Genomic DNA, 23,565 nt, shown 5'->3' on the forward strand with positions numbered 1-23,565 from the left:
AGGCAGGAAATGAGATGTTGAACTTAAGGAACATCTAATACTTGTAACATGATGGGCATACAGAGATACATGAAGGGTAATAGCGTGAAAGAAAGACTGAAAGCTAGTTTTAAGTCAGGACATGCAAAGTCTCAAAAGAGTGACTGATGAAGTTGTTTTTTATCTTAGAGATGAGAGAACTACACAATAGCTAGAAAGACTTATATGAACTGATGCAAAGTGAAATGAGCAGAATCAGAACATTGTATGTAGTAACTGCGATGACCATTTGTAAATCCTTAGCTGTTGTCAACAATACAATGATGTAAGGCGACCCCGAAGGACACTGAACGGAAAATATTATCCACTGACATCAAAAGAGCTGAAGGAATCTGGATGCAGATCAAAGCATACCATCTTCCAAGAGGTTTTTTTTTTTTTTAGTGATGTGTCATTCCACAACATGATGCATAGCTGAGTAACATAGATAAGATGTTATGGAAGCAGAGTGGATGAGATTTGGCAACTGTTTTAATGTGTAGGGAGGGAGTGGTAGACTGAAAAGTCAAGTGAAAATATCCAAATTTTGAACATGGGTGGCCTGAATGATTGCAGAAATATTGACAGAAATAGGGAAATCTGGAAAAGGATTTAGAAAGAAAGATGCAAAGAGACATTTTTAGCCTGCTGAGTTTGAGGAGTTGATGGGTCATTCAGGTAGAAATGTCCAGCAGGTAGTTCTTGCCAGACTGCAAATCAAGAGACAGGTTAGGGTGTAGAGATTTAGAGAAATTAAAAAAAAGATAGGAGTTATCATTGTCATATTAAAGTCAAGACATTGAATGAAATATTTAGCTGCTTCAGTTTCTAGGTTTTCTTTTTCCTTTTGAAAACTGAAAAACCCAAGTCCTGGACAGCCCACATCAAATATGTTACATTCCATTTTTGGCATGACATTTTAGGACACTGAGGCTAGAGGGTATGCAGAGAAGGATACTCTGAAAAGTCAAATATCTTGAAGTTCATGCCATGTGTGACTTGACTAGGGATTAGAAAGGTAACAGTAGAGAAGAAAAGGCATGATAGTATCCTTAAAAAGAGCAAGTTCAAAGTATCAATGCTTGGACTTTGTGGACAGAACAAGGAGAGGGTTGAGTAGGCTTGCAAAGAGACACATTTAGGCTTGATGGAAAGGAAAACCTTCCCCAAACCCATGGAGCTACCCACCTAACACTTACTGTCGGTTTCCAGGCAAGATTGCACCAATAATCATTTTTTCTACTAGTTAATTATAGGATAAATTAATTAAATATGAAGGCTTTAATAAACAAGAGCACAAAAAGTCACAAAGCAATTCTCCCATAAACTTGAGGCATACAGTCCCATAAACAGAAGCCACAATCTTAAATGAAGAGAAAGTACATATATAGGGAGCATAAGTTAGAGAGAGCTATGTATTTTGGGAACACAATTGATCTGGGCTTACACAAAGGTGTGCACATATAGGGAGAGTGATAGGCATGACAGAGTATACTCATAAGGAATCCACGGACGTTGGACACAGGTGTTGAGGCATATTTATTTACATAAGGAACATATGTGACCATGGACTCTGGATGACTTTTCCAATGTGATTACTCGCCATTATTCTTGTGTCATGCGCAGTCTCTGATGGCTATGCACCATTTACCAAATATGAGCTTCTTTGGGATGTTGCTTTTTATTGGTCCGTGTAGAAACAGACTTCTCTGTATTTTCAGCTTCAGGTTGCAGTTGGAATCTTCATGCAAAAGTGTTGCAAGTCACTCATAATAACTTGCCATTGGTCTTTCAGTTTAAAACCCAGAAGCTGAAGATATGTATGCATGTATGTTGTTATTGTTGTTCAGTTGTGGCAGTTCTGTTGGTGATCTCATTTGGGGTTTTCTTGGCAAAGATACTGGAGGGTTTGCCATTGCCATTCCTTTCTCCAGTTTACTTTGCAATAAGGAAAGGGAAGCCAATAATATTAAATGACTTGCCTAGAATCATAGAGCTAGTAATGGTCTGAGGCTAGATTTGAACTGATGAAGATGATTCTTCCTGTCTCCTGGTACCCTATCACTGGACTATCTAGCTGCCCAGTTACATGTGCATGTGTGTATCTAGGTTTATATATATATATATATATACATATATATATATGCATAAATATAAATACATATATACATATCCACATATCTATATATAGATCAAAACTAAGATCTTTATCTTTTATCTTTCTCTTTTTGTCTCTATACCTATGCTATATATCTATATTGATCTATCATTGAGAGACAGAAAGAGAGACAGAGACAGAGAGACAGAGAGAGTCAGAGAGACAGACACAGAGAGAGAGAGACAAAAAGACAGAGAGACACAGACACAGATACAGACACAGAGACAGAGACACAGAGACACAGAGACAGAGAGAGAGAGAGAGAAGAGAGAGAAGAGAGACAGACAGACAGAGAAAGAGACAGACAGACAGACAGAGAGAGAGAGAGAAGATAGAGACAGAGAGAGAGAGAGAGAGAGAGAGAGAGAGAGAGAGAGAGAGAGAGAGAGAGAGAGAGAGAGAGAGAGAGAGAGAGAGAAGAGAGAGAGAATTTACATTCCTAGTCATATTGGGGAAAAACTCACTAGGTTTTTTTCTTCTGACAAAGAGGATCATTCCCTTTCCAGAATTAGGAACTCCAGGTTCCAAATCCTAATTCAGAGCTATCCAGCTAATTGGTGCCTTCAAGCTTATCTATTTTTTCCCCTTCAGAATGGTGAGGAACTTCTCAGTCAGTGAGGGTAGTGTGCCTGTCAGAAGTCTTATTTTGACTTGGGATAAGATTGTCCTTTTCTCTGATTAATTTCCAATTGGTAACATCTACCTCGTTAGCATTGTCTTAAGGCTATCTTTCAAGCAAACTGACAAGAGCTCTCTTGGTTTGAGGCTCCCTAGTTTCTCAACTCAGGAACCTTTTGGTATCCTATGAAAAGGAATTAGAGAGAGGAAAGACCCAACAATGAACTGGTCTCAGGTTCTTTTCTTCCTCCTTAGCCTTATTCCCACCCTAAATACGTATGTCACCAGCAACACATTTCATTGCCTTACAATTGGAGCTATCCAAAAAGCAAAATTATCTGCTTTTGGAGGCAGTGGATTCCCCTTTACAGGAGGTCTTCGACTACAGGGGCTGGATGGCCTTTGTAGAGGGGCTACTTATTTAAGTGGGGTTGGACTAGATGCTCTGATAACTTGAAATTCTGTGACTGCTGAGATCTGTCAGTATTCTGCATGGAAATGATAATTAAACCTAGGGCAACTGGGGAGATTATTAAGAGAGAGAATATAAAGAAACAAGAAGTCTAAGGAATTTGCTTTGGAAACAAGAGGCAGGGAATGAAACTGAAAAGGAACAGTTGTCAAAGAAGGAGAATGTTGTGATGGAATCCTAGGGAGGAGAGAAAATCAAGAAGGAGAGAGTGGCCAACAGTGTCAAAAATCATAGAACAACCCCCCCAAAACTGTGTAGGCAATATGAAGACTGAGGAAAGGCCCTTTGATTCAGCATTAAGGAAGGGATCACTGGTCACCTTGGAGATAGCAGTTTCAGTGGATTATGAAGGGTGAAAGCCAGAAGTGAGTAGGAGTTGAGGAAGTGGGGGCAGTGAGAGAAGGTAACTCTGCCTAGGAATTTAGCAGCAGAAGGGAGGAAACAAAAAGGATGATGTCTTAAGAGATAACAGGGTCAAATGAAATGGTAGGAAGGGTGGGTGAATAATGAGTGTGTTTTTACAGACCTGATTCCATTCTCATCCTGCTGTTGCTAAGTAGAGATAACACATTAAATGAGAAACAGTTGTCAGTTTGGCCTGAGAAAAAAGGAAACAGAAAGCAGGTGTATTCCGAATGGCATATCTCAATATACTTTGAACATCCAGTTGGAATCTCCTTGCATTTGCATTTCTCTTTGGGAGGAAAATAGGCGTTTTAGATATGCCTTCATTTGTAATGCTGGAGTATCATTTACTAACAAATGAGGCAGCCTACTCTAGTGGCCTTACAGAGCTTTAATGTGCATTCCAGATGTGCCTAATTCCTTTCCATGGTGTAACTTATGCCCTTGGAGGATGTAGCTGTTTGTCTCATTGATCAGTGCGATATTCATAGAAGTAGACAAAATAGCTCTAGCTGGGGAACCTCCTTCCATGGCCATGGAAGAGGAAATGAAATGACTACAGTAATTTAGACAGTTGTCTAATGTGTAATCCACCAGGTTACACATCTGGGCTTCTATCTCTATAAGGACTTCTCTATGAAGGTTACAGAAAGAAAACACATGTTTAGCAGGTCTCTATCAGCCTACCCTCTTTTCCTATGAGGATTGTTGGCCTTGGCACAAACAGCATTATGCCAAAAAGGAAGTCGATCAATAATTTCTCTTTTCCATTCAGGAGAAAATACATTTTTCATCGCCTTAAATCAATATAAAAAAGTTAATCTGAATAATGCAAAAAGGCATTTATTTCAGAGCAGTCAAAATTTTTATTTTGGGGAAAACATCAAAGTAAAATCCAGTATAAGTGTAAAACTCAGTGTATCAAGAACAATTATGAAAGAAGTTTTACAAAACAACTTTGGAGAATACGTAAACTACATAATTGGGTTTTTAAGAGTTTCTCACTAATATAAATGACAAGAAGTACTTCAATACATTGGTTCTAAATGTCTACCAAAATAGATCATTGAACCTGACTGATTTCAATGCATAAAAAGCAAAGTCAGATTAGCTAGTGCCTAAAAATACTCACTGATGGGAAAGTTTAAAAGCTAAATTACTCCTTTTAGTTCACAGTTTCTCTTATATTTCATAGAGGTGGTATTCACTCAGTTTCAAAACATGTAAGGAATTAAGATTGTGTCCACTTGGGATTAAATAAAAGGAACATCTAGAGTGTGAGAAGGCTGTTTGGTCTTTTATATGCGTTAGATAAACAAGTAGAAGTTAAAGCTGATAGTTCCAATGTGATTTATTGACCATATGTATAGTCCATCTTGTTCAGTTCAAGACTTCAAGACTTCAAATTGGTTATAGAAGCCTGTAAATGAAAGGAATTTTCTGAATTAATTATATGTTTTGGCAGGATGAAGATAAAGAGAAAGTAGTGACCTTACTGGTTGCAGGAATGTATGACAAAAGATCACCACCTCTATCCAGTGTTGTAAAGTCAAACTCCTAGGAAAATCTGCAGGAAGAAGATAAAACTATGTGGTATATTAATAAAAGTAGTACCAGGAGTTTCTAAAGTCCCAAATGATCTGAGACTGGTAAGGAGAGCTCAGAAAACAAAGATGGTGTTTTGGTTTTTGCTATTGTTTTAAAGTTCTATTGGGGAAGTTAGGTACTAGAGGCAGAGTAAGATTTGCATTCAAATATAACCAGAGATCATCACTAGCTCTATGACATTGTAGAAGTCACTTTCCTGCTTCCTTCTTTATCTGTAAAATGGGGGAAATAGTAATTGCTACATCTCAGAGTTGTTGAGAGGATAAAATGAGATAATAGTTATAAAATGCTTTGTAATCCCTAAAGTGCTACAGAAATGCTGAATATTATTTGGGAAAAGAGAAGAGTCAAAGAAAGATGAAAGATGAATATTCAGAATAAGAACTGATAATAATAACTGACAACAAGGAATGCTATAGAATACCATTGTACTGTAAGAAATGATGGAGTTGGTCTTTCAAAAGCCTGGAAGGATTTTTTTAATTGACGCCGTCTGAAATGAGCAGAACTAGAACAATTTATACAGTAAATTGTAATTTGTAAAAATAAACAACTTTGAAAGACTAAGGAATTCTATTCCTTTATATAACCAACCCTGATTACAGACTTCCTGAAAAAAAGATGATGGACTCAGAGTGTAGAACAAAACATACATTTTTTGGGACATGGTCAAAGTGGGAATTTATTTTGCTTAACAACACACATATGTATGCATGTAAGTGTTATGTATGTGTCTATATGTAAATAAAATTTATTTTGGTAACAGGATTTTTGTTTTTCATTAGTTCTCAGTATTAGGAGGGAAGGTAGGAAGGAGAGAAAGATTAACAAAATTAAAAAGTTATTTTTAAAATAACTGATAATAGAGAATAGGTAGTTTCATTTTACATCTTTATTACCAAGGAGAATGATCTTTGCGTTGCATGACAAAACAAAAATTACTAGTAGGCAACTGATACCCAAGATAAGAATGGAGATAGTAATAAAGTATCTAGGGAACTTTGATGAATATGTCACCAGATGCAGATTAATTATGAAAAGAATTCCTCAGTTACTAAAAGAACTGACATATGCTTAACTGCTGAGCCATTGTCAATGATGTTTGAAATATGAAGAAGGGGAGGAGGGAGAGAGAGAGAGAGACAGAGAGGAATAGATCAAAAGTAATATCAAGGGGAAGACACTAGATGTAGAGGGAATAGAAATGACATTCTGCGGAAAGTAGGATTTAGATTGAGTCTTGAAGGAAGCCAAGAAATTCTAAGAAAGGACAGAATTCCAGGCAAGAGAGATAAAATGTCAGATTAAAAGCTTGGAGGTAAAAGAAGTTGGACTATTCTGTGTCAGGAACATCAACTAGATTGGTGATTCTGGACTGAAGAGTATGAGGCATTATAGAGGTATGCGTTGGCTGGGTGACACAGTGGATAGTTACTGAACCTGGATCCAGCAAGACTTTTCTTCCTGAGTTAAATCTGGCCACAATTATTGGACCCTCCTTGTCTCAGTTTCCTCATTTGTAAAATGAACTGGAGAAAGAAATAATGAATCACTCCAGCATTCTTACCAATATAATCCTAAATGGTGTTACAAAGAGATGGATATGAGTGAAATGATTGAACAACAATAAGAATAATGAGTATGGGAGGGGAGTAAAGTATAAGAAAACTGGAAATGAAAGAAAGGCACAGTTTATGAGTGTCTTTAAATACCAAACATAATTTTGTAATTGACTCTAGAAAAAATAGGGAGTGACTGGGTTGGCATGGTCATATCTTGCCAGCTGAATGGAAGATGGATTAAAATGTGGAGAGACTTGAGGCAGAAAGACCAAGTAATTGTAATATCCCAGATGAGGTAATTAGGATTAGCATTAGGGGAGAGAAGACATAGAGGGAAAATATAAAAATAAAATCAATAAGATTTTGCAAAAGATTGGATATGGAAAGTGAGTGTGAGTGAGGAGTTGATTGTGAACTTTAGATTACTCCACCCTACTTAGTCTAACAAAAACAGGAATGTCTACACCCCTACTTAAGGATTAAATATTTCGGAGGATGGATTATGACAGCATGTGCTAGAAAATGACAAATCAGAAACAACTAACAGACCCCTGGGCTGTGGCAAGTCAAGCTTAAGCTACCATTGAGATGCAGGAAAGTGATGTAAAAACCGTCTATGTATTTCGCGTCACTTCCTCTCTCTGGCCTCTTTCCATGGAGAGGTGGCTCTGGCGGCAGCTTGCTGAGCATTTCAGCATCTTGGTGTGGTGGGAGTTATTGTACAGGGTTGGTGGTTAGTTTTCCTTGATACTATACTGGGAGAAGCTTAGTAGCCTAGTTCAGGTGAGGCATCTTCACTGAGCTCTCTCAGAGTTTAGGCTGATTCTTTTCTCCTTTACCTTCCAAACACTATTCTCTTAGAAAAGCCTCTAATCTTCAAAGACCTCATTGCAAAGGTCTTTGAACTCCCCCTGGCAAAGGCCAGGCAAGAGAAATCCTATACCCTCTCTCCCTCTCTTCTCCTTAATTCCTTCCCTCTATATTAATTAAAATCACCATAAATTTCCAAACTGATTTGGGTATTTTATTTGGGATTTTCTCTGGCGACCAAATTAATTTAGATTAAATCACAACCCTAAAATTACCCTTACATGATGATGATGTAGAAGTTGCAGGTCTGAGTTATGAGGAAAACAGTGGCCTACTTATAAGTAGTAGAAAATGTAGAAGAAAGGAGGTTTTGGAGGAAATATCTGCTTTTATTTAGATGTGTTGAGTTTGAAATGCCTTTGGGACATTTAGTTTGAGATATTCAAAGGGCAATTGGTGAAGTGTAACTGGAGTTCAAGGCAGAGATCAAAGTTAGATATATAAATCTGGAAGGGCAGTTCAGAAAGACTCATCTTCCTGAGTTCAAATCTAACCTCATATACTTACTAGCTATGTCAGTCTTGGGCAAGTCATTTAATGCTGTTTATCTCAGTTTCCTCATGGGGTAATAAAGAATCAGCCATGACTGAAATGATTAAACTATAATATATATCTGGGAATCTTTTGCATGGAGATGATAACTGAAATATTGAGAGCTAATGTGATACCCAAGTGACATAGAATAGAGAGAAAAAAGAAGTCCCAAAATAGAGATTTGTGGGAAACCCACAGTTAATGGATATGATATGGATGAAGAAACAGCAAAAGAGATCAGATAGGAAGAAAGAGAATTAGTCGAAATCAGGGTCATGAAGACCTATAGGAAAGAGAATATCTAGGAAGAAAAGGTAATAAACAATGTCAAATGATGCAGATGTCAAAGAAGATGAAACTTGAGAAAAAGTCATTGGATTTGGCAAATAGAAGTTGTTTACTAAAACAACTTTAAGGTAAACTTTAGCAAAACTGCTTTAATGGCAGCAGTTTCAATTCAGTGATGCCAGATGGCAAAGGGTTTAGAAGAGGTGAACAGAATATTTGCTACATCAGTTTTCTTAAAGAGTTTAGTAGAGAATGTGGAGGAGACATTAAATGATTGTTAATAGATTAGGTGACAGTTTTTAAATTACTGTAGTTCTATTATCTATGGACTTGAATATTCTATTTCTTCTTGATATCCATGTATAAAAAGCAGCTTTTATACTGATATTTGGTAAATTATTTTTAGCATGTTGTGAATTGGCTAAACATTAAACTGTTCAAGACGAATTAATGGTTAATAACGATTTTGAAATTTTCAGATAGCATTCATATTCTTAATCCATCTATCAACGAACTTTTATTAAATGCCCACCATTCACCAGGAGCTGTGCTAGAATTTAGACCAGAATCTTATTGCCTTAACAACAAAAGAGCATAGTGGCATTAAAAGAACTGTATTCAAATTCTGTCTCTGCAACTTGCTATTTGCATTATGATGGCTTATTCACTTAACATGTCTGAGCCTGTTCCCTCAACTACAAACTGTAAAAATTAAATTGGTTTCTCTTCTAAAAGTATTATATTTTTATGAGGTTTATTAATGATTATTAGAAATCATGGATACAAAATAATAAGCCACGTGCCTAGGGCACAATTAGCCCATTCACAGCCTACTTACAACATGTTGCAATCTCTGAGTAGAGGAAGAGAGCTCTTGAGAGGCAGAGAGCCCTTTAAATAATAAATTGTGATCTCATCCAGGTGGAGACTCAGGTGAGATTATAGGGAATTCTGGGAAGTGCCAAGGACTTCTGGGGATTGAAGTCTGGGGTTCAAATCTCCATTTTTACAAAACTACTATCTATATTATATAGTTTTATAAGGTAACATTTTACATAGTTAAAATAATATGAATGTAAGTTATTACAAAGTATAATAATTGAGAGTTACTGAACAATATATAAATTTCAGACTGTACATTAGGACTGATAAGGTAAAATATTTGTTTATTTCTGTTATATTGCTTTTCAGTTGGGTCTGACTTTTTATGACTCCATTTGGGGTTTTCTTAGCAGAGATTATATAGTTATTTATCAGTTCCTTCTCCAGTTTGTTTTATAAATGAGGAAACTGAAGCAAAGTTAAGTGACTTGCCCAGTATCACACAACTAGTAAATATCTAATATCTATTGATTTGAATTCAGGAAGATGAGTTTTCCTGTCTCCAGACCTGGCATTTTATCCTCTGTACTACTTGGTTGCCATATTAAATCTAGGCAAGTTCAGCTTCCACTCGCGTGTAAACTTGTTCTTATTCTTGGAAACATTTTTAAATAAAGCTGGAAGTGGGAGAGATTCAGCTTGTGTACAATGCTCATTTGAAAGGTTATGTTTTGATTGGATAAAATATAGAATGTGCATATATATATATGTGTATATATATATTAGAACATCATTAAGTGTTTTTGAAGACCAAGAGAACACCATGAAAACAATGTTTGAAAGAGACTAAATTTGTGCTTGTGGGCAGGCTGAATTGGAATGGGAGAGATCAAGTACAGGGAGCCCAGCTAGTTAGGTATTAAAATAGTCCAAGGGCAACATAATAGACAAGATAATTAACTTAGAATCAGGAAGATATGGGTTCAATTCCCATCTCAAACAATTACTGGCTGTATGACTTAGGCAAGTCACTTAACATCTCTTTGCCTTAGTTTCCATATTTCTAAAATGAGGAGCGTGGACGTGATGCCCATCCAGATCAGAATCAATGATTCAATGACTTGGATTGGATTATTGGCTATGGAAATTCTGGAGCCATAGTAATGGCTGGTAATGTGATGACTAAGGTAAAAAGTGTAGAGGAGTTACTGGGGAAAAGACCAAAGCAGGGTGAGGTGCTCTCTTGGGGTTTGGCAAGACCTTGGTATTCTACAAATATTGAGATACCAGGTAGCCTTCCACTTCTATGCCCTATGGTTAGCTTTCCTGAGAGGTCTTAACTTTTTTTTTTTTAAGTTTTTTGAAAATTGTATATAATTAGATGATTTAGAATATTTTTCCATGGCTACAAGACTCATGTTCTTTCCCTCTCCTCCCCTACCCCGTCCCGTATCTGACATGCAGTTCCACTGGGTATTACATGTGTCATTGATTAAGACCTAATTCCATATTATTAATATTTGCACTAGGATGATCTTATAGAGTCTACATCCCCAGCCATATCCCTTCGATCCATGTGATCAAGCACTTGTTTTCTTCTGTGTTTCTTTTCCCACAGTTCTTCCCCTGGATGTGGATAGTGTTCTTTCTCATATGTCCCTCTGAATAGTTCCGGAGGACTGCATTGCCACTAGTAGAGAAGTCCATTATATTTGATTTTACCACAGTGTATCCGTCTCTGTGTACAATGTTCTCCTGTTCTGCTCCTCTCACTCTGCATCAATTCCTGGAGGTCATTCCAGTCCCCATGGAATTCTGCCACTTTATTATTCGTTTGAGCACAATAGTATTCCATCACCAACATATACCACAATTTGTTCAGCCATTCCCCAATTGGAGGGCATCCCCTCATTTTCCAAATTTTTGGCCACCATAAAGAGCACAGCTACGAATATTCTTGTACAAGTCTTTTTCCTTATTATCTCTTTGGGGTACAAACCCAGCAGTGCTATGGCTGGATCAAAGGGCAGACAGTCCTTTATCGCCCTTTGAGCATAGTTCCAAATTGCCCCCCAGAATGGTTGGATCAATTCACAACTCCACCAGCAATTAATTAATGTCCCAACTTTGCCACATCCCCTCCAGCATTCATTAATTTCCTTTGCTATCATGTTAGACAATCTGCTAGGTGTGGGGTGATACCTCAGAGTTGTTTTCAGTTGCATCTCTGTGATTATAAGAGATTTAGAACATTTTCTCATGTCCTTATTAATAGTTTTGATTTCTTTCACTGTAAATTGCCTATTCATGTCCCTTGCTCATTTATCAATTGGAGAATGACTTGATCTTTTGTTCAATTGATTTAACTCCTTATAAATTTGAGTGATTAGACTTTTGTCAGAGGTTTTTGTATGAAGATTGTTTCCCAATTTGTTACTTCCCTTCTAATTTTGATTGTATTGGTTTTGTTTGTACAAATTTTTTTAATTTAATGTGATAAAATTATTCATTTTGCATTTTGTAATTTTTTTCTAATTCTTGCTTGGTTTTAAATCTTTCCTTTCCCAAAGATTTGACAAGTATACTATTCTGTGTTCACCTAATTTACTTTTAGTTTCCCTCTTTATGTTCAAGTCATTCACCCATTCTGAGTTTATCTTGGTGTAGGGTGTGAGATGTTGATCTAGACCTAATTTCTCCCTGACTGTCTTCCAATTTTCCCAGGAGTTTTTGTCAAATAGTAGATTTTTGTCCCAAAAGCTGGGATCTTTGGGTTTATCATAGACTATCTCGCTGAGGTCACTTACCCCAACTCTATTCCACTGATCCTCTTTTTTGTCTCTTGTTCAGTACCATATTGCTTTGATGACAACTGCTTTATAGTACATTTTAAGATCTGGTACTGCTAGGCCACTTTCCATCACATTTTTTTCATTATTTCCCTTGATATTATTCTCGGTCTTTTGTTTTTCCTAATAAACTTTGTTACTGTTTTTTTCTAATTCAGTAAAAAAGTTATTTGGTAGTTCAATGGGTATGGCACTAAATAAGTAAATTAGTTTGGGTAGGATTGCCATTTTTATTATGTTAGCTCCTCCTACCCATGAGCAATTAATGTTTTTCCAGTTATTTAGGTCTAGTTTTAATTGTGTGAAGAGTGTTTTGTAGTTGTGTTCATAGAGTTGCTGTGTTTGTCTTGGAAGATAGATTCCTAAGCATTTTATATTGTCTATGTTGATTTGATTTGATTTTTTTTAATGGCCAGAAGTTGTACTTTTTTAAAATTTATTTTTTATTTTTTTAATTTTGTTTGGTCAATTTCAAACATTATTCCTTGGGTACAAAAATCCTATTCTATTCCTCCCTCCCCTCCTCCAGCCCTTCCTGTTGTCAACACGCAATTCCACTGGGTATTACATGTGTCCTTGATCAGAACCTATTTCCATGCTGTTGATGTTTGCATTAGGATGTTCCTTTAGGGTCTATATCCCAAATCGTATCCCTCCTCGACCCATGTACTCAAGCAGTTATTTTTCTTTGGTGTATTTACTCCCACAGTTTTTCCTATGAATGTGGATAGTCTTCTTTCTCATAGATCACTCCAGGTTGTTCAGGATTACCACATATCCACTAATAGAGGAGTCCATTACATTCAATTCTACCACAGTGTATTGGTCTCTGTGTACAATATTCTCTTGGTTCTGTTCCTTTCACTCTGCATCACTTCCTAGAGATTGTTCTTGGGGTAAGACCCTGCCACAAACTTGAGTGTGTTTTTCTACAACACTGGTGATTCTCCAAACCATATATCCTCCCCTAATCTCTTTGCTTACTTCCTCTCTCATATTCTCAACTGCCTTTCAGAGATCTTGAATTGGATGTCTAGTAGAAATCATAATCTCAACATGCCTTAAAACAAACTCATCTTTCCCCCTAAATCCTCATTTCCTGTCCTTACTACTCTAGAGGACAATAGCATCGTCTCAGTCCTTCAGGCTCACAACTTAGATGCCATCCTCAACCCCTCACTGCCTCTCTCTCCTTTGTGCAATTTACTGAAAAAGTCTGAGGATTTCACTTTGCAGCCTTTCTTGAATATGCCTCTGAAATTCTTACCCTGGGGCAGGTTTTTATCACCTCACACCTGAACTATTGCAATAGTCTGCTTGCAAGTCCACCTGTTTCAAATCTCTCCTCACTCCAATCCATTCTCCACTTAGCTGCCAGGGTGATTTTCCTAAAGTGTGGGTCCAACTATATTCACCTCCTAACTCTATAAACTCCATCGGCCCCCTATAAACTCTGAGATCAAATACAGAATCCTATTTGGCATGCAAAGCCTTTCATAACTAACTTCCTGCTCTCCCCATCCCTTTCCCCCCAAACTGTTCCAGTCTTCCCAGACTTTACTCCTTGCCTCTTTGTTCTTCTCTGATGAAGATTCTCCTCTCAGCTTTGGGCATTTTCTTTGGGTGTCCTTCCTCTATCCCTGAAAAGCTCTCCCTCCTCATTACGTTTGCTGGCTTCCCAGATTTCCTTCAATTCCCAATGAAAGTTTCATCTTCTAGGAGACACTATCCCCAACCCTTTTTAATTCCAGTGCCTTCTCTCTTATCTACTTCCTACTTATCTGACGTATAGCTTGTCTCATTTGTTGGTCTGGCATCTTCCCATTACGTTGTGAGCTCTTTGAGGGGAGGGGTTGTCTTTTGCCTCTTTTTAATATCCCCAGCATTTAGCCCAGTGTTTGGAACAAAGGAGGCACCTGATAAATGTTTATTCTCTAACAGTCACCTCACTCAGCTCTTTGAGGGGGACATATATGGCTTGGAGTGGAATAGGTCTAGGTCATTTGTGAGAGAACCTGGATGGCAACATTGGAAATACTAGATGCTGAGCTATGGAAGCCTCCAGAAACCTACAAGACATGAGGACTATGGCTTGGGGAATTCTCAGCTCAGGAAGTGAATGTCTTTACAATTCAGTGCCATGGAGTAAAGGCAAAGCTGGATCAATATAGAGGCAGCTCTTGGAAACAAAAGGTAAGGCTCAAATTCTAGTTTGGAGAGCCGACTCAAAAGAAAATGGGAAAGTTGCCCAATCTTTCCATTCCTTCTGCCTGTTTATTCCTACCTGGCTTCCCAATCTTTGCTTAGGCATGGATAAGAGAACTGCACGTGGAATCCAAGGAGCTTTGGCTCTTTCACATGCTACTTATATGAGTTTGAGGAAGTCTCTGGGCCTTAGTTTGCTTGGAAGTTTTGGATCGGATTATATGCTTTTCTAAGACGTTTCTCATTGTAAATCGTACGGATATCAGCCCAAGAATAATCATCTTTTCCCTTTTCTCTTTAAATTTGATATTTTGATTAAAAAAACGAGCTGGAGTAGGAAAAAACCTTAGAACATTGGTTTTAAACATGTTGGATTAGGGTTGCATGTAGAAACCCAACCGTAAGCGGAGGGAGTAGACATAAGTCAATAAGGAACTTGAAAGCAATGAAGATATTTATGTCAAGAAGAACTTGAAAGCATGACTGGTCAGTCTAATTTAGACCATGTGCTGACAGATAATAGTGACTTGGCTGCATATCTTTTTTTTATTTTAACTTCTCAGTTACTGATTACACCCCTGAATTTGCAAGGTCATGGCAAATTGAACCATTTATTCTTTCATTTTGCAAATGAAAATGTCTTCATGTCTCCCAACCTACATATGTCTTAAAGTGCTCTAGAACTATCAGAGATGAAATTGCCGCCATCTCTTCAATAAGGGGAGGCTGGGGCACTATGAATTACACGCCAGCTCTTAAAAGCACGCAGGGTAGGGGAAGGGCCAAGGCCTCTTCAAACTGGAAATCAAGCATAGGATCATAGCTCATGGAATCGTAGATGTAGAGCTCAAGAGGCTTTTTCATTAGACATTTGCAGTAGCTTTGGCTAAGAAATGTCAAATGACTTGCCCAGGATCACATAGTTAATAAGTGTCTGATGCAGGATTCAAACGCAAGTCTTTCTGATTCCAATTCTATCCTCCATGCCATCTCGCTGCTTTAGCTGATTGCCATGTTTATCAAGCATCTACTCTGTGCTAAGCACCATGAAAGAGATTGAGGATACAAAGACATGAACGTACAAAAAACTCTCAGCTTCCAGCAGTTTACCTTTTTGCAAACTTTTAAAAGTCAATTAATTTTTACAGAAAGTTTTCTCTGTTCTTGATTGCTCATACGCATGTAGTCCGTGAGGAGAGATCACAGAAAACCTTTAAAATCAGAGTAAATTCTTTACTGGCTTCTGGAAACCAGAAAAAAGAGAAGGCAAGGTAGCCTGTGTGGATCCTAGGGGTGACCTACTTGTTCTTTTGTAGTGCTGCTGTAAATACATGCCCAATGGCTGGGAAGTTTCCTCCTTTTTAAGGTCTCTTGATCAGTTTTCTGTGTTCACCATAGAAGCAACTTCTGTGAACTAAGAGATCCCAAAATAGGGGGAGAAAAATAGGTTGGCTCTGAGCTTTTTAGAGTTAAGTGCTTTGCTTCCAGGTTTAGACCTTGAAATTCTCTCTATTGGATTTTCCCATTAGAGTGCAGAGACCCCTGAAAGGTCTCTCAGAAAGTAAGCAAATGTTTCATCTGCTTTTTGTTTGTGAGTTCTGAGCACATGGTTTCCAAATGTGACATTTGGAGTGTGGAATTCAGTAATCCTCAAGCATTTTGATCAGATCACTGGCTTTATCCTTTGCTGTCCTCGGTGAATGCACTGCACATGCGATGCTGGCCCCCTCTCAGCGGTTCTTTTTCCTCTGTCTGCTACACAATCATGTCCAGCTGACACGTTCTTTCCAAAGGTTTCCGCCATTAAGAGGGCGTGCGTTTTGAGAAGAACGGGGAACTCACTACCTTCACCCTGAGTTCTGGGACGGCGTCTTGAGTCAACTCTATCGTTTATGTTGTCATTTTTGGAGATTCCATCGAAAGGCAACACATATGAGGAAGCAGCTTCAATAAAGCTCAGGCTTTGTTAAAAAAAAGAGTAGCTTCATGCATGATCACAGCCAGGGAGATGGAACAGTAGAACTGGGTCAAGACATCCTCAGTGGCCTTTCTCCCCTTGAAAATGTTTGTGTGTGCCCCAGGAGAAAGGCTTAGGCTCTACGCTCTGCTCTCAGTCCTTCTAGCTCTTAGACAAACACCCCAATGTGGGACAGTAACCATGCTATGACCAATCGCCAATGACTCTCAGGTCTGTGAGACCTCCTTCTAGACTCGTCTATTCTCTCTCTTGCTTGTTTCAGATCTCCTGCATGACGTGTATCTAGGAATACACAGAAACATCTCCTTTAGGAATGTAATGTTCTTCGCCATCTGACCCATCTACCTTTTCAGCCTCTTTATTCAGTTGGGAAGGAGGAACCACATCAAGGCACAGCAGATGGTGCATGAAATAGCTAGAACATGTACAGGGAGAAAGGCGCATGAAGGTTGCCAATGTGAGGCTTCGGTCATGTTGGAAAGGACTGTCAGTGCCTACCGTAAGTATTTATATTTGCTCCCAGAAGTGATGGAGATTCCTTGGAGTTTATTGAGTAGGAAAGCAATGGGCAGGCAGGCAAGCCTAGCTGCAATAGCTGTGCTCCCTGAGAGAGAGAAAAGAGGGTCGTGTGCCAGCTAGGACAAACCATGAGCCAGAGGAGTATGACTTGTAGAGACTGACCTGATTATCATCTCTGCAGATGACTCCAGCTCGCCCTGCCCTTTCCCTTCCCCAGAACTCACATAGAGTTCTCATCATCCAAGTCTTTATTATGTCAGAGTTCAACATCATAAATGGATATGATTTTATCAATAGAATCTATACTAAATTAGATGGGTTATCAGCTACCTAGCTGTAAGATCCTAAAGGCCACTGGGCCCTTCTATCTGCCCTACGTCTGAATCCTTTTATGCACTGTTTCTCTTCCCTAAGAAATCATTTTGCCCTGACTCCCTTTCCACCTCATTAGCATGTGATCTTTTTAGTGCCCGAGACTGTCTTGATTTTTTATTTATATCCCCAATGTTTTGCATAGAGTAATCAATATTTTCCTTCCCTCCCTCCCTTCCTTCCTCCCTTCCTTCCTTCCTTCCTTCCTTCCTTCCTTCCTTCCTTCCTTCCTTCCTTCCTTCCTTCCTTCCTTCCTTCCATTATTAAAACCTGATTCCTGATCCTGTACTACATCCACTGTATCATTTAGCTTCAGAAAAGCATCTACTTCTGCTTCAAAAGCCTTTGACTGTGTGAATCACAACAAAAAGCATGTCTTCAAAGAGATTGGAGTACCAGATCATCTTACTTGTCTCCTGAGGAATCTATATGTGAGCGAAGAAGTAATAGTCAGAAGTGAACATGAAATAATGGATTGATTTAAGATGGGAAAAGTACAATGCTGTACCTTGTCTCCTTATTTATTTAACTTATATGCAGAGAACATTGTATGAAATGCTAGAAGACAGAATTAAGGTTGTTGGGAGAATTAGCAATGATCTCAGAAATGCAGACAATACTACTCTGATGACAGAAAGTGAAGAAGAATTAAGAAGCCTCTGGATGAGGGTGAAAGTGGAGAATGTAAAAGCTGATTTGAAGCTTAACATAAAAAAACAAACCTAAGGTTTTGGCAACTAGTCTCATTTCTTCCAGGAAAACAGAAAAAATGGAAAGAGTATTTATTAGATCTTATTTTCTTGGGCTTAAAGATCATTGCAGATAGTGTCTGCAGCCATGAAATTAGAAGTTGCTTGTTCCTTGGAAGGAAAGCTATAGCCAATCTGCACAACATACTGGCATTACCTCGCTAACAAAGATCTGTGTGGTGGTGAGAGTTGGACTCTAAGAAAAGCTGAGCACCCCAGAATCAATGCTTTTGAATTGTGGTGCTGCAGAAGTCTTTCCAGAGTTCCTTAGAGAAGAGAGAGATCAAATCAGCTAATACTTAAAGAAATGAACTCATTCTGTGCAGTGGAAGGTCAAATATTAAAGCTGATGTCACATAACGAGAGGACAGGACTCATTGGAAAAGAACCTGATATTGGAAAGAGTGAAGGATTAGGAGAAGTGGATGGCAAAGGATCAGATGCATAGATAGGACCATGCAAGCAATGAACATGAGCTTGGACAGGCTATGAGAGATAATGGAGGGTAGACAGTCCTTCAGTGCTATAGATCATGGGGGTCACCAAGAGTAGGATATGACTGAACAACAACAACTAATAAACGTTACTGAGTGAGTTTAGGGGGGAAAGGGAAGGGAGTCTTTGAGGCATAACTAAAGTTACTGGATGTGACATAAATGATAATCTAGGGTGGGAAAGACTGAGAAGGAATGATTGGAAAAGCTGAAGTATAAGAAAAAGAGATATTACAAAAATCCAGAGAGAAAAAGGAAAGGCCATGGATTTAACAATTAATAGATCTTTTAACAACCTTTTTAGAGGGCAATTTTAGTTGAGAAATGAGACTGGAAAGTCAGAGATTAGAAAACATTAAGGAGAAAGAAAGTGAAGGCAACAGTATAAATAGCTTTAAAAAAAAGAATTTAAATCCTCTGTTTTGCTTTTTTACACCAATATAATTTTTTTCATATTCATTTTCTGATATTTTGCAATTCATGTTCTTGCCCTTCCTCCCACCTCTTTCCCAACCCAAGAAGGTAGGTAATGTGATATAAGTTGTACATATATTATCATATGATGCATATTTCCATGTTTGTTAAGTTGTGAAAGAAGATACATATTGCTTATATTAGAGAAAAATTGATGAAGGAAATGTTTCAGGATGTGTTTGGACTCCATCTGTTCCTTCTATGGCAGTGGATATTTTTTTTGGTCATGAAACTTGGAGTTTTCCTGGATCTTTGCCTTGTTGATAAATAGTGAAGTCATTTATAGTTGATCATCATGCATTATTGTTACTGTGCACAACCTTGTTCTGCTCACTTAACTTTACATCACTTCGAATAAATCTTTCCAGATTTTTTTTTGTGATCATCTTGTTTGTCTTTTCTTATTGCACAATAGTCTTCCATTACAAGCATATACTACAACTATTCCACAATTAATGGACATCCCCTCAATTTCCAGTTTTTTGGCCACCACAAAAAAGAGCTGCTAAAAATATTTTTGTACAGCTTACGTTCTTTTCCCCTATCGTTAATCTCGTTTGAATACAAACCTAGTAATGGTATTGCTAGGTCAAAGGATATAAACAGTATGATGGTCCTTTGAATATGGCTCCAGATTGCTTTCTGGAATGGTTGTATTAAATCACAGTTCCACCAGAAGTAGATTAGTGTCCTGATTTTTCTATTTCCCCTTCAACAGTCATCATTTTCCTTTTTTATCATGTTAGTAATTCTGATTGGTGTGAGGTGGTACCTCAGAGCTGTTTTAATTTGCATTTCCCTGGTCACTAGTGATTTAGAATATTTTTTTTTCATATGACTAAAGATAGTTTTAATTTATTCACCTTAAAATTTCCTGTTCCTATCCTTTGGTCATTTTAAATTGGGAAATGCTTTGTATTCTTAAATATTTGACTGAGTTCTCTATATATTTCAGAAAACAGGCCTTTGTCAGAGATATTTGATATAAAGATTTCCCCCTATTTTTTTGTTTGCCTTTTAATCTTGTTTGCATTGGTTCTGTTTGTGTAGAAACTTATTCTTTTAATGTAGCCAAAATCATCTATTTTATATATCATAATGTTCTCCTTGTCTTTTTTTGACCTAAGTTCTTCCCTTATCCATAGACCTGACAGATAAAAAAATGTGATCCCCTAATTTGTTCAAGTGATATCATGCTTTATTTCTAAATCATGTATCCATTTTGTCTTTAGTATATGATGGGAGATGTTCTGCCTAATTTCTGCCATATTGTTTTCTAATTTTCCCAGCAGTTTTTTGTTAAGTAATGAGGTCTTCTTCTAAAGGCTTGGATTTTGGGGTTTGCCAAACAGTAGGTTATGAAGGTCATTTACCATTGCATGTTGGGTACCTAATCTATTCCATTCATCCTCCACTATATTTTTTAGCCAATATCAGACTCTTTAGATGTTTATTGTGGTAGAATACACTTTGAGATCTTGTAGAGCTAAGCCATTTTATTTCATTTTTCCCATTTATTCCCTTTATATTCCTGGTCTTTTTTACTTCCTGATAAATTTTATTACAATTTTTTTCTAAATCTATGATATAATTTTCATTTCTTAAAATTGTAAATAGCTTTTTTTTTTTAGAATTTGAATAATTAAAGGATGAAGCCCTCTGACTTTTTCTAAGGATATTTTAAGCCTGTGTATATTCAATAAATGAGAAAATTAAAATGCATAAAAGTTAAGTGAATTTTCCAAGATCATCACGATAGTTAGCCATAGAAAAGTAATTTGAATGTGAGTCCTTTAATTCCATAGACTGTTGTCTTTCAATTGTATGTATCATGCTGTCTGTCCCTCCGTGCCTTAAGACTACAAGAATGACATTCTGAATGGAATTTTCTATGTCAGAGTATGGAAAGGATTTTCTAAAGGGGAAAAATGAGGTTTTCAGAGGATGGGCTGAATCACTTCAAATTCTTCCTTGACCTTGGCAATATTTGTCTATGCAATGAGGTAGCCCCACAAATAGTTCAGTGTAATATAAAAAGATAATTGGAAATGAATTTCATTTCAACTGAAAATGTTTTCCATGTAGACTCATATTGCTTTCTTAGTGGAGCCTTAGTGGTTAAGAGGGAAAGGAATATGTATTTTTATGACACCTTCCAAGAGTTAGGTACTATGCTAAGCATTTTTACAAATATCATTTGATCTCACACAATCCATGGGAAGTCGGGTTTTATTATTATCCCCATTTTATAGCTGTGGAAATGGAGGCTATCAGAGGTTGTGACTTGTCCAGGGCTACCCAGGTAGTGTCTATGGTCAGATTAAAACTTGGATCTTCCTGATTCCAGATCTAGTCCTCTATCCACTATGCTACCAACTGCCTCTAGTAATGACTTATTAAACTGATTGGTTGTAAATCAAAATGTTTCAGACGAATATTAAATGGATTGAAAGAAAAACACTGATTGAGGATAAATTATAATTGGGTTTTTCAGACTGTTGATAATGTTTTCTTTGATATTCATATAAATGTAAATATGCATATATGGCTATATGAATATCAAAGAAATAGAAGCAGTTAGGGTGGCAGTGTAGGAGGGGCAGTGTATCATACTACAGCATGCCTCTAAATATATGAAAATGGAATTTGAGTCCTGCCTCTGCCAGTTAAGAGTTGTGTGATTTTGGGCAAGTTGCTTTATGCTTTCAAGGCTTGTTTTCTTCAGTTGTAAAATGGGACTCATAGATACATAAAAAATTCATTTCAAAAGTTTTTTGAAGAATGCCTTTTGAAATTTTAAGTGAAAAAATGTAAATTAAAACCTTAATTTTAAAATGTAATATTAGTGTGAAATTATTATTGATAATATTTGTGGCAAAATCTAGCTTTTTAGTTCTGCCCTCAGGCTAACCTAGAACAAATTAAATTATAAAATTTGTCTCTATTTTATGAAATGTTACTGAGGGAGTTCTGAGGTTAGTCAGAATTAAATCCTTAATTTCAAATGTTTGAGATTCTTCAAGTAATTAGATTATTGACCTAAATAGATATGACCCAGACTCATATGAAAAGATGATCTCTAAGAACTATGTTCTACATGTTCATCAAACTATTTGGGGAATAAGATGGAAACTATGGTTAAGGAGAGAAATGAAGCTTTTTCTGTTACTAACATTTGACTATTCTTCTCTCCAGATTGATGTCATCTACAACTCATTCCATGTGTCAGGGACTCATACTGCTAGGGCTCTTTAACTCTTAAGCTTGGTACCACTTTTTGCCTCCACCATCATCAGGACCGATCACGAAGAATTAACAGAATTCATCTCTATGATAGCCCTTCTGCTTGTTTCTAGATGTTACAATCTATCCTTTGGAATGGGTTCCTCCAATCCTACTCATGGGAAGATCTCTAAAGATTTTATTTACCCTTGCTTCCTATAGAACAAAAACAACATACCACCCTTCCTTTAGATATTTTAATAGGGTATGTTTGCAAAGAATAGTCTCTAAGGACTTCTTCCTTTACCTGGACTCTATCCCTTCCATCACCTTGGCAAATACCTTTTGTGAGCATATATTTGCCTGGTTTGTGTTCTACCTACTATTTTTAATAGAGGGTCATTGAATAGTGTTATTTCTATAGGTATACATTCGAAGTAATCCTGTATGACTGTAAAAAGTTAGATAGTCAATAACATTTATCAAGTGCCTAGTATGTGCCAAACACTGTGCTAAGTGTTGAGGGGCATCAATCTATAGACAAAAAAGTAAAGTAGCATTTTAGTCTACTGAGATGTTTTCTCATTTTTTTTTCAGTAATTTTTCAGTCATGCCTGACTATTTGTTACCCTCTTTGGGGTTTTCTTGGCAAAGATACTGAATGTGGTTTGTCATTTTCTCCTCCAGCTCATTTTACAAATGAAGAATTGTAAAGCACTCTTACCAACCACAAGCTTCTGAACAAGCCAAGGACCATCTTCATCTTTCCTTTTCTTTTTAATAATTTTAATTTATTTTTGACATTCATTTAAAAATTGAACTCTATGTTCTCTTCTTTCCATTTAGAAGGCAAGCAGTATGATATCAATTACACATGTGAAAACATGCAAAATCTATTGCTGTGTTATTATTGTTGCAAAATAAAAGCCTGAAACAAAAACCAAAAAAGCAAGAAACATAGGGAAGCAAAATAGCTTGCTTCAGGCTCTATTAGAGTTCATCAAATCTCTCCCTGGAAATGGATAGAATTTTTTATAAAGAGCCTTTTGGAAGTGTTGTGGAACATTGATTCCAGTAGCTAAGTCTTTAATAGTTGATTTTCATTACAATATTGCTGTTACTACTTACAATATTCCCCTGGTTCTGCTCATTTCACTTTACATCAGTTCATATATATCTCCCCTAGTTTTTCTGAAACCACACTGTCATTTCTTATAGTACAATAATATTCTGACATAATTATATATCATAACTTGTCCAGTCATTCCCAAATTAATGGGCATCACTTCAATTTCCAGTTCTTTGTTGTCACAAAAAGAGCTGCTATAAACAATTTTATGGAAATAGA

Source organism: Monodelphis domestica, chromosome 3 (genome assembly GCF_027887165.1).
Source record: "Monodelphis domestica isolate mMonDom1 chromosome 3, mMonDom1.pri, whole genome shotgun sequence".
NCBI lineage: Eukaryota > Metazoa > Chordata > Mammalia > Didelphimorphia > Didelphidae > Monodelphis > Monodelphis domestica.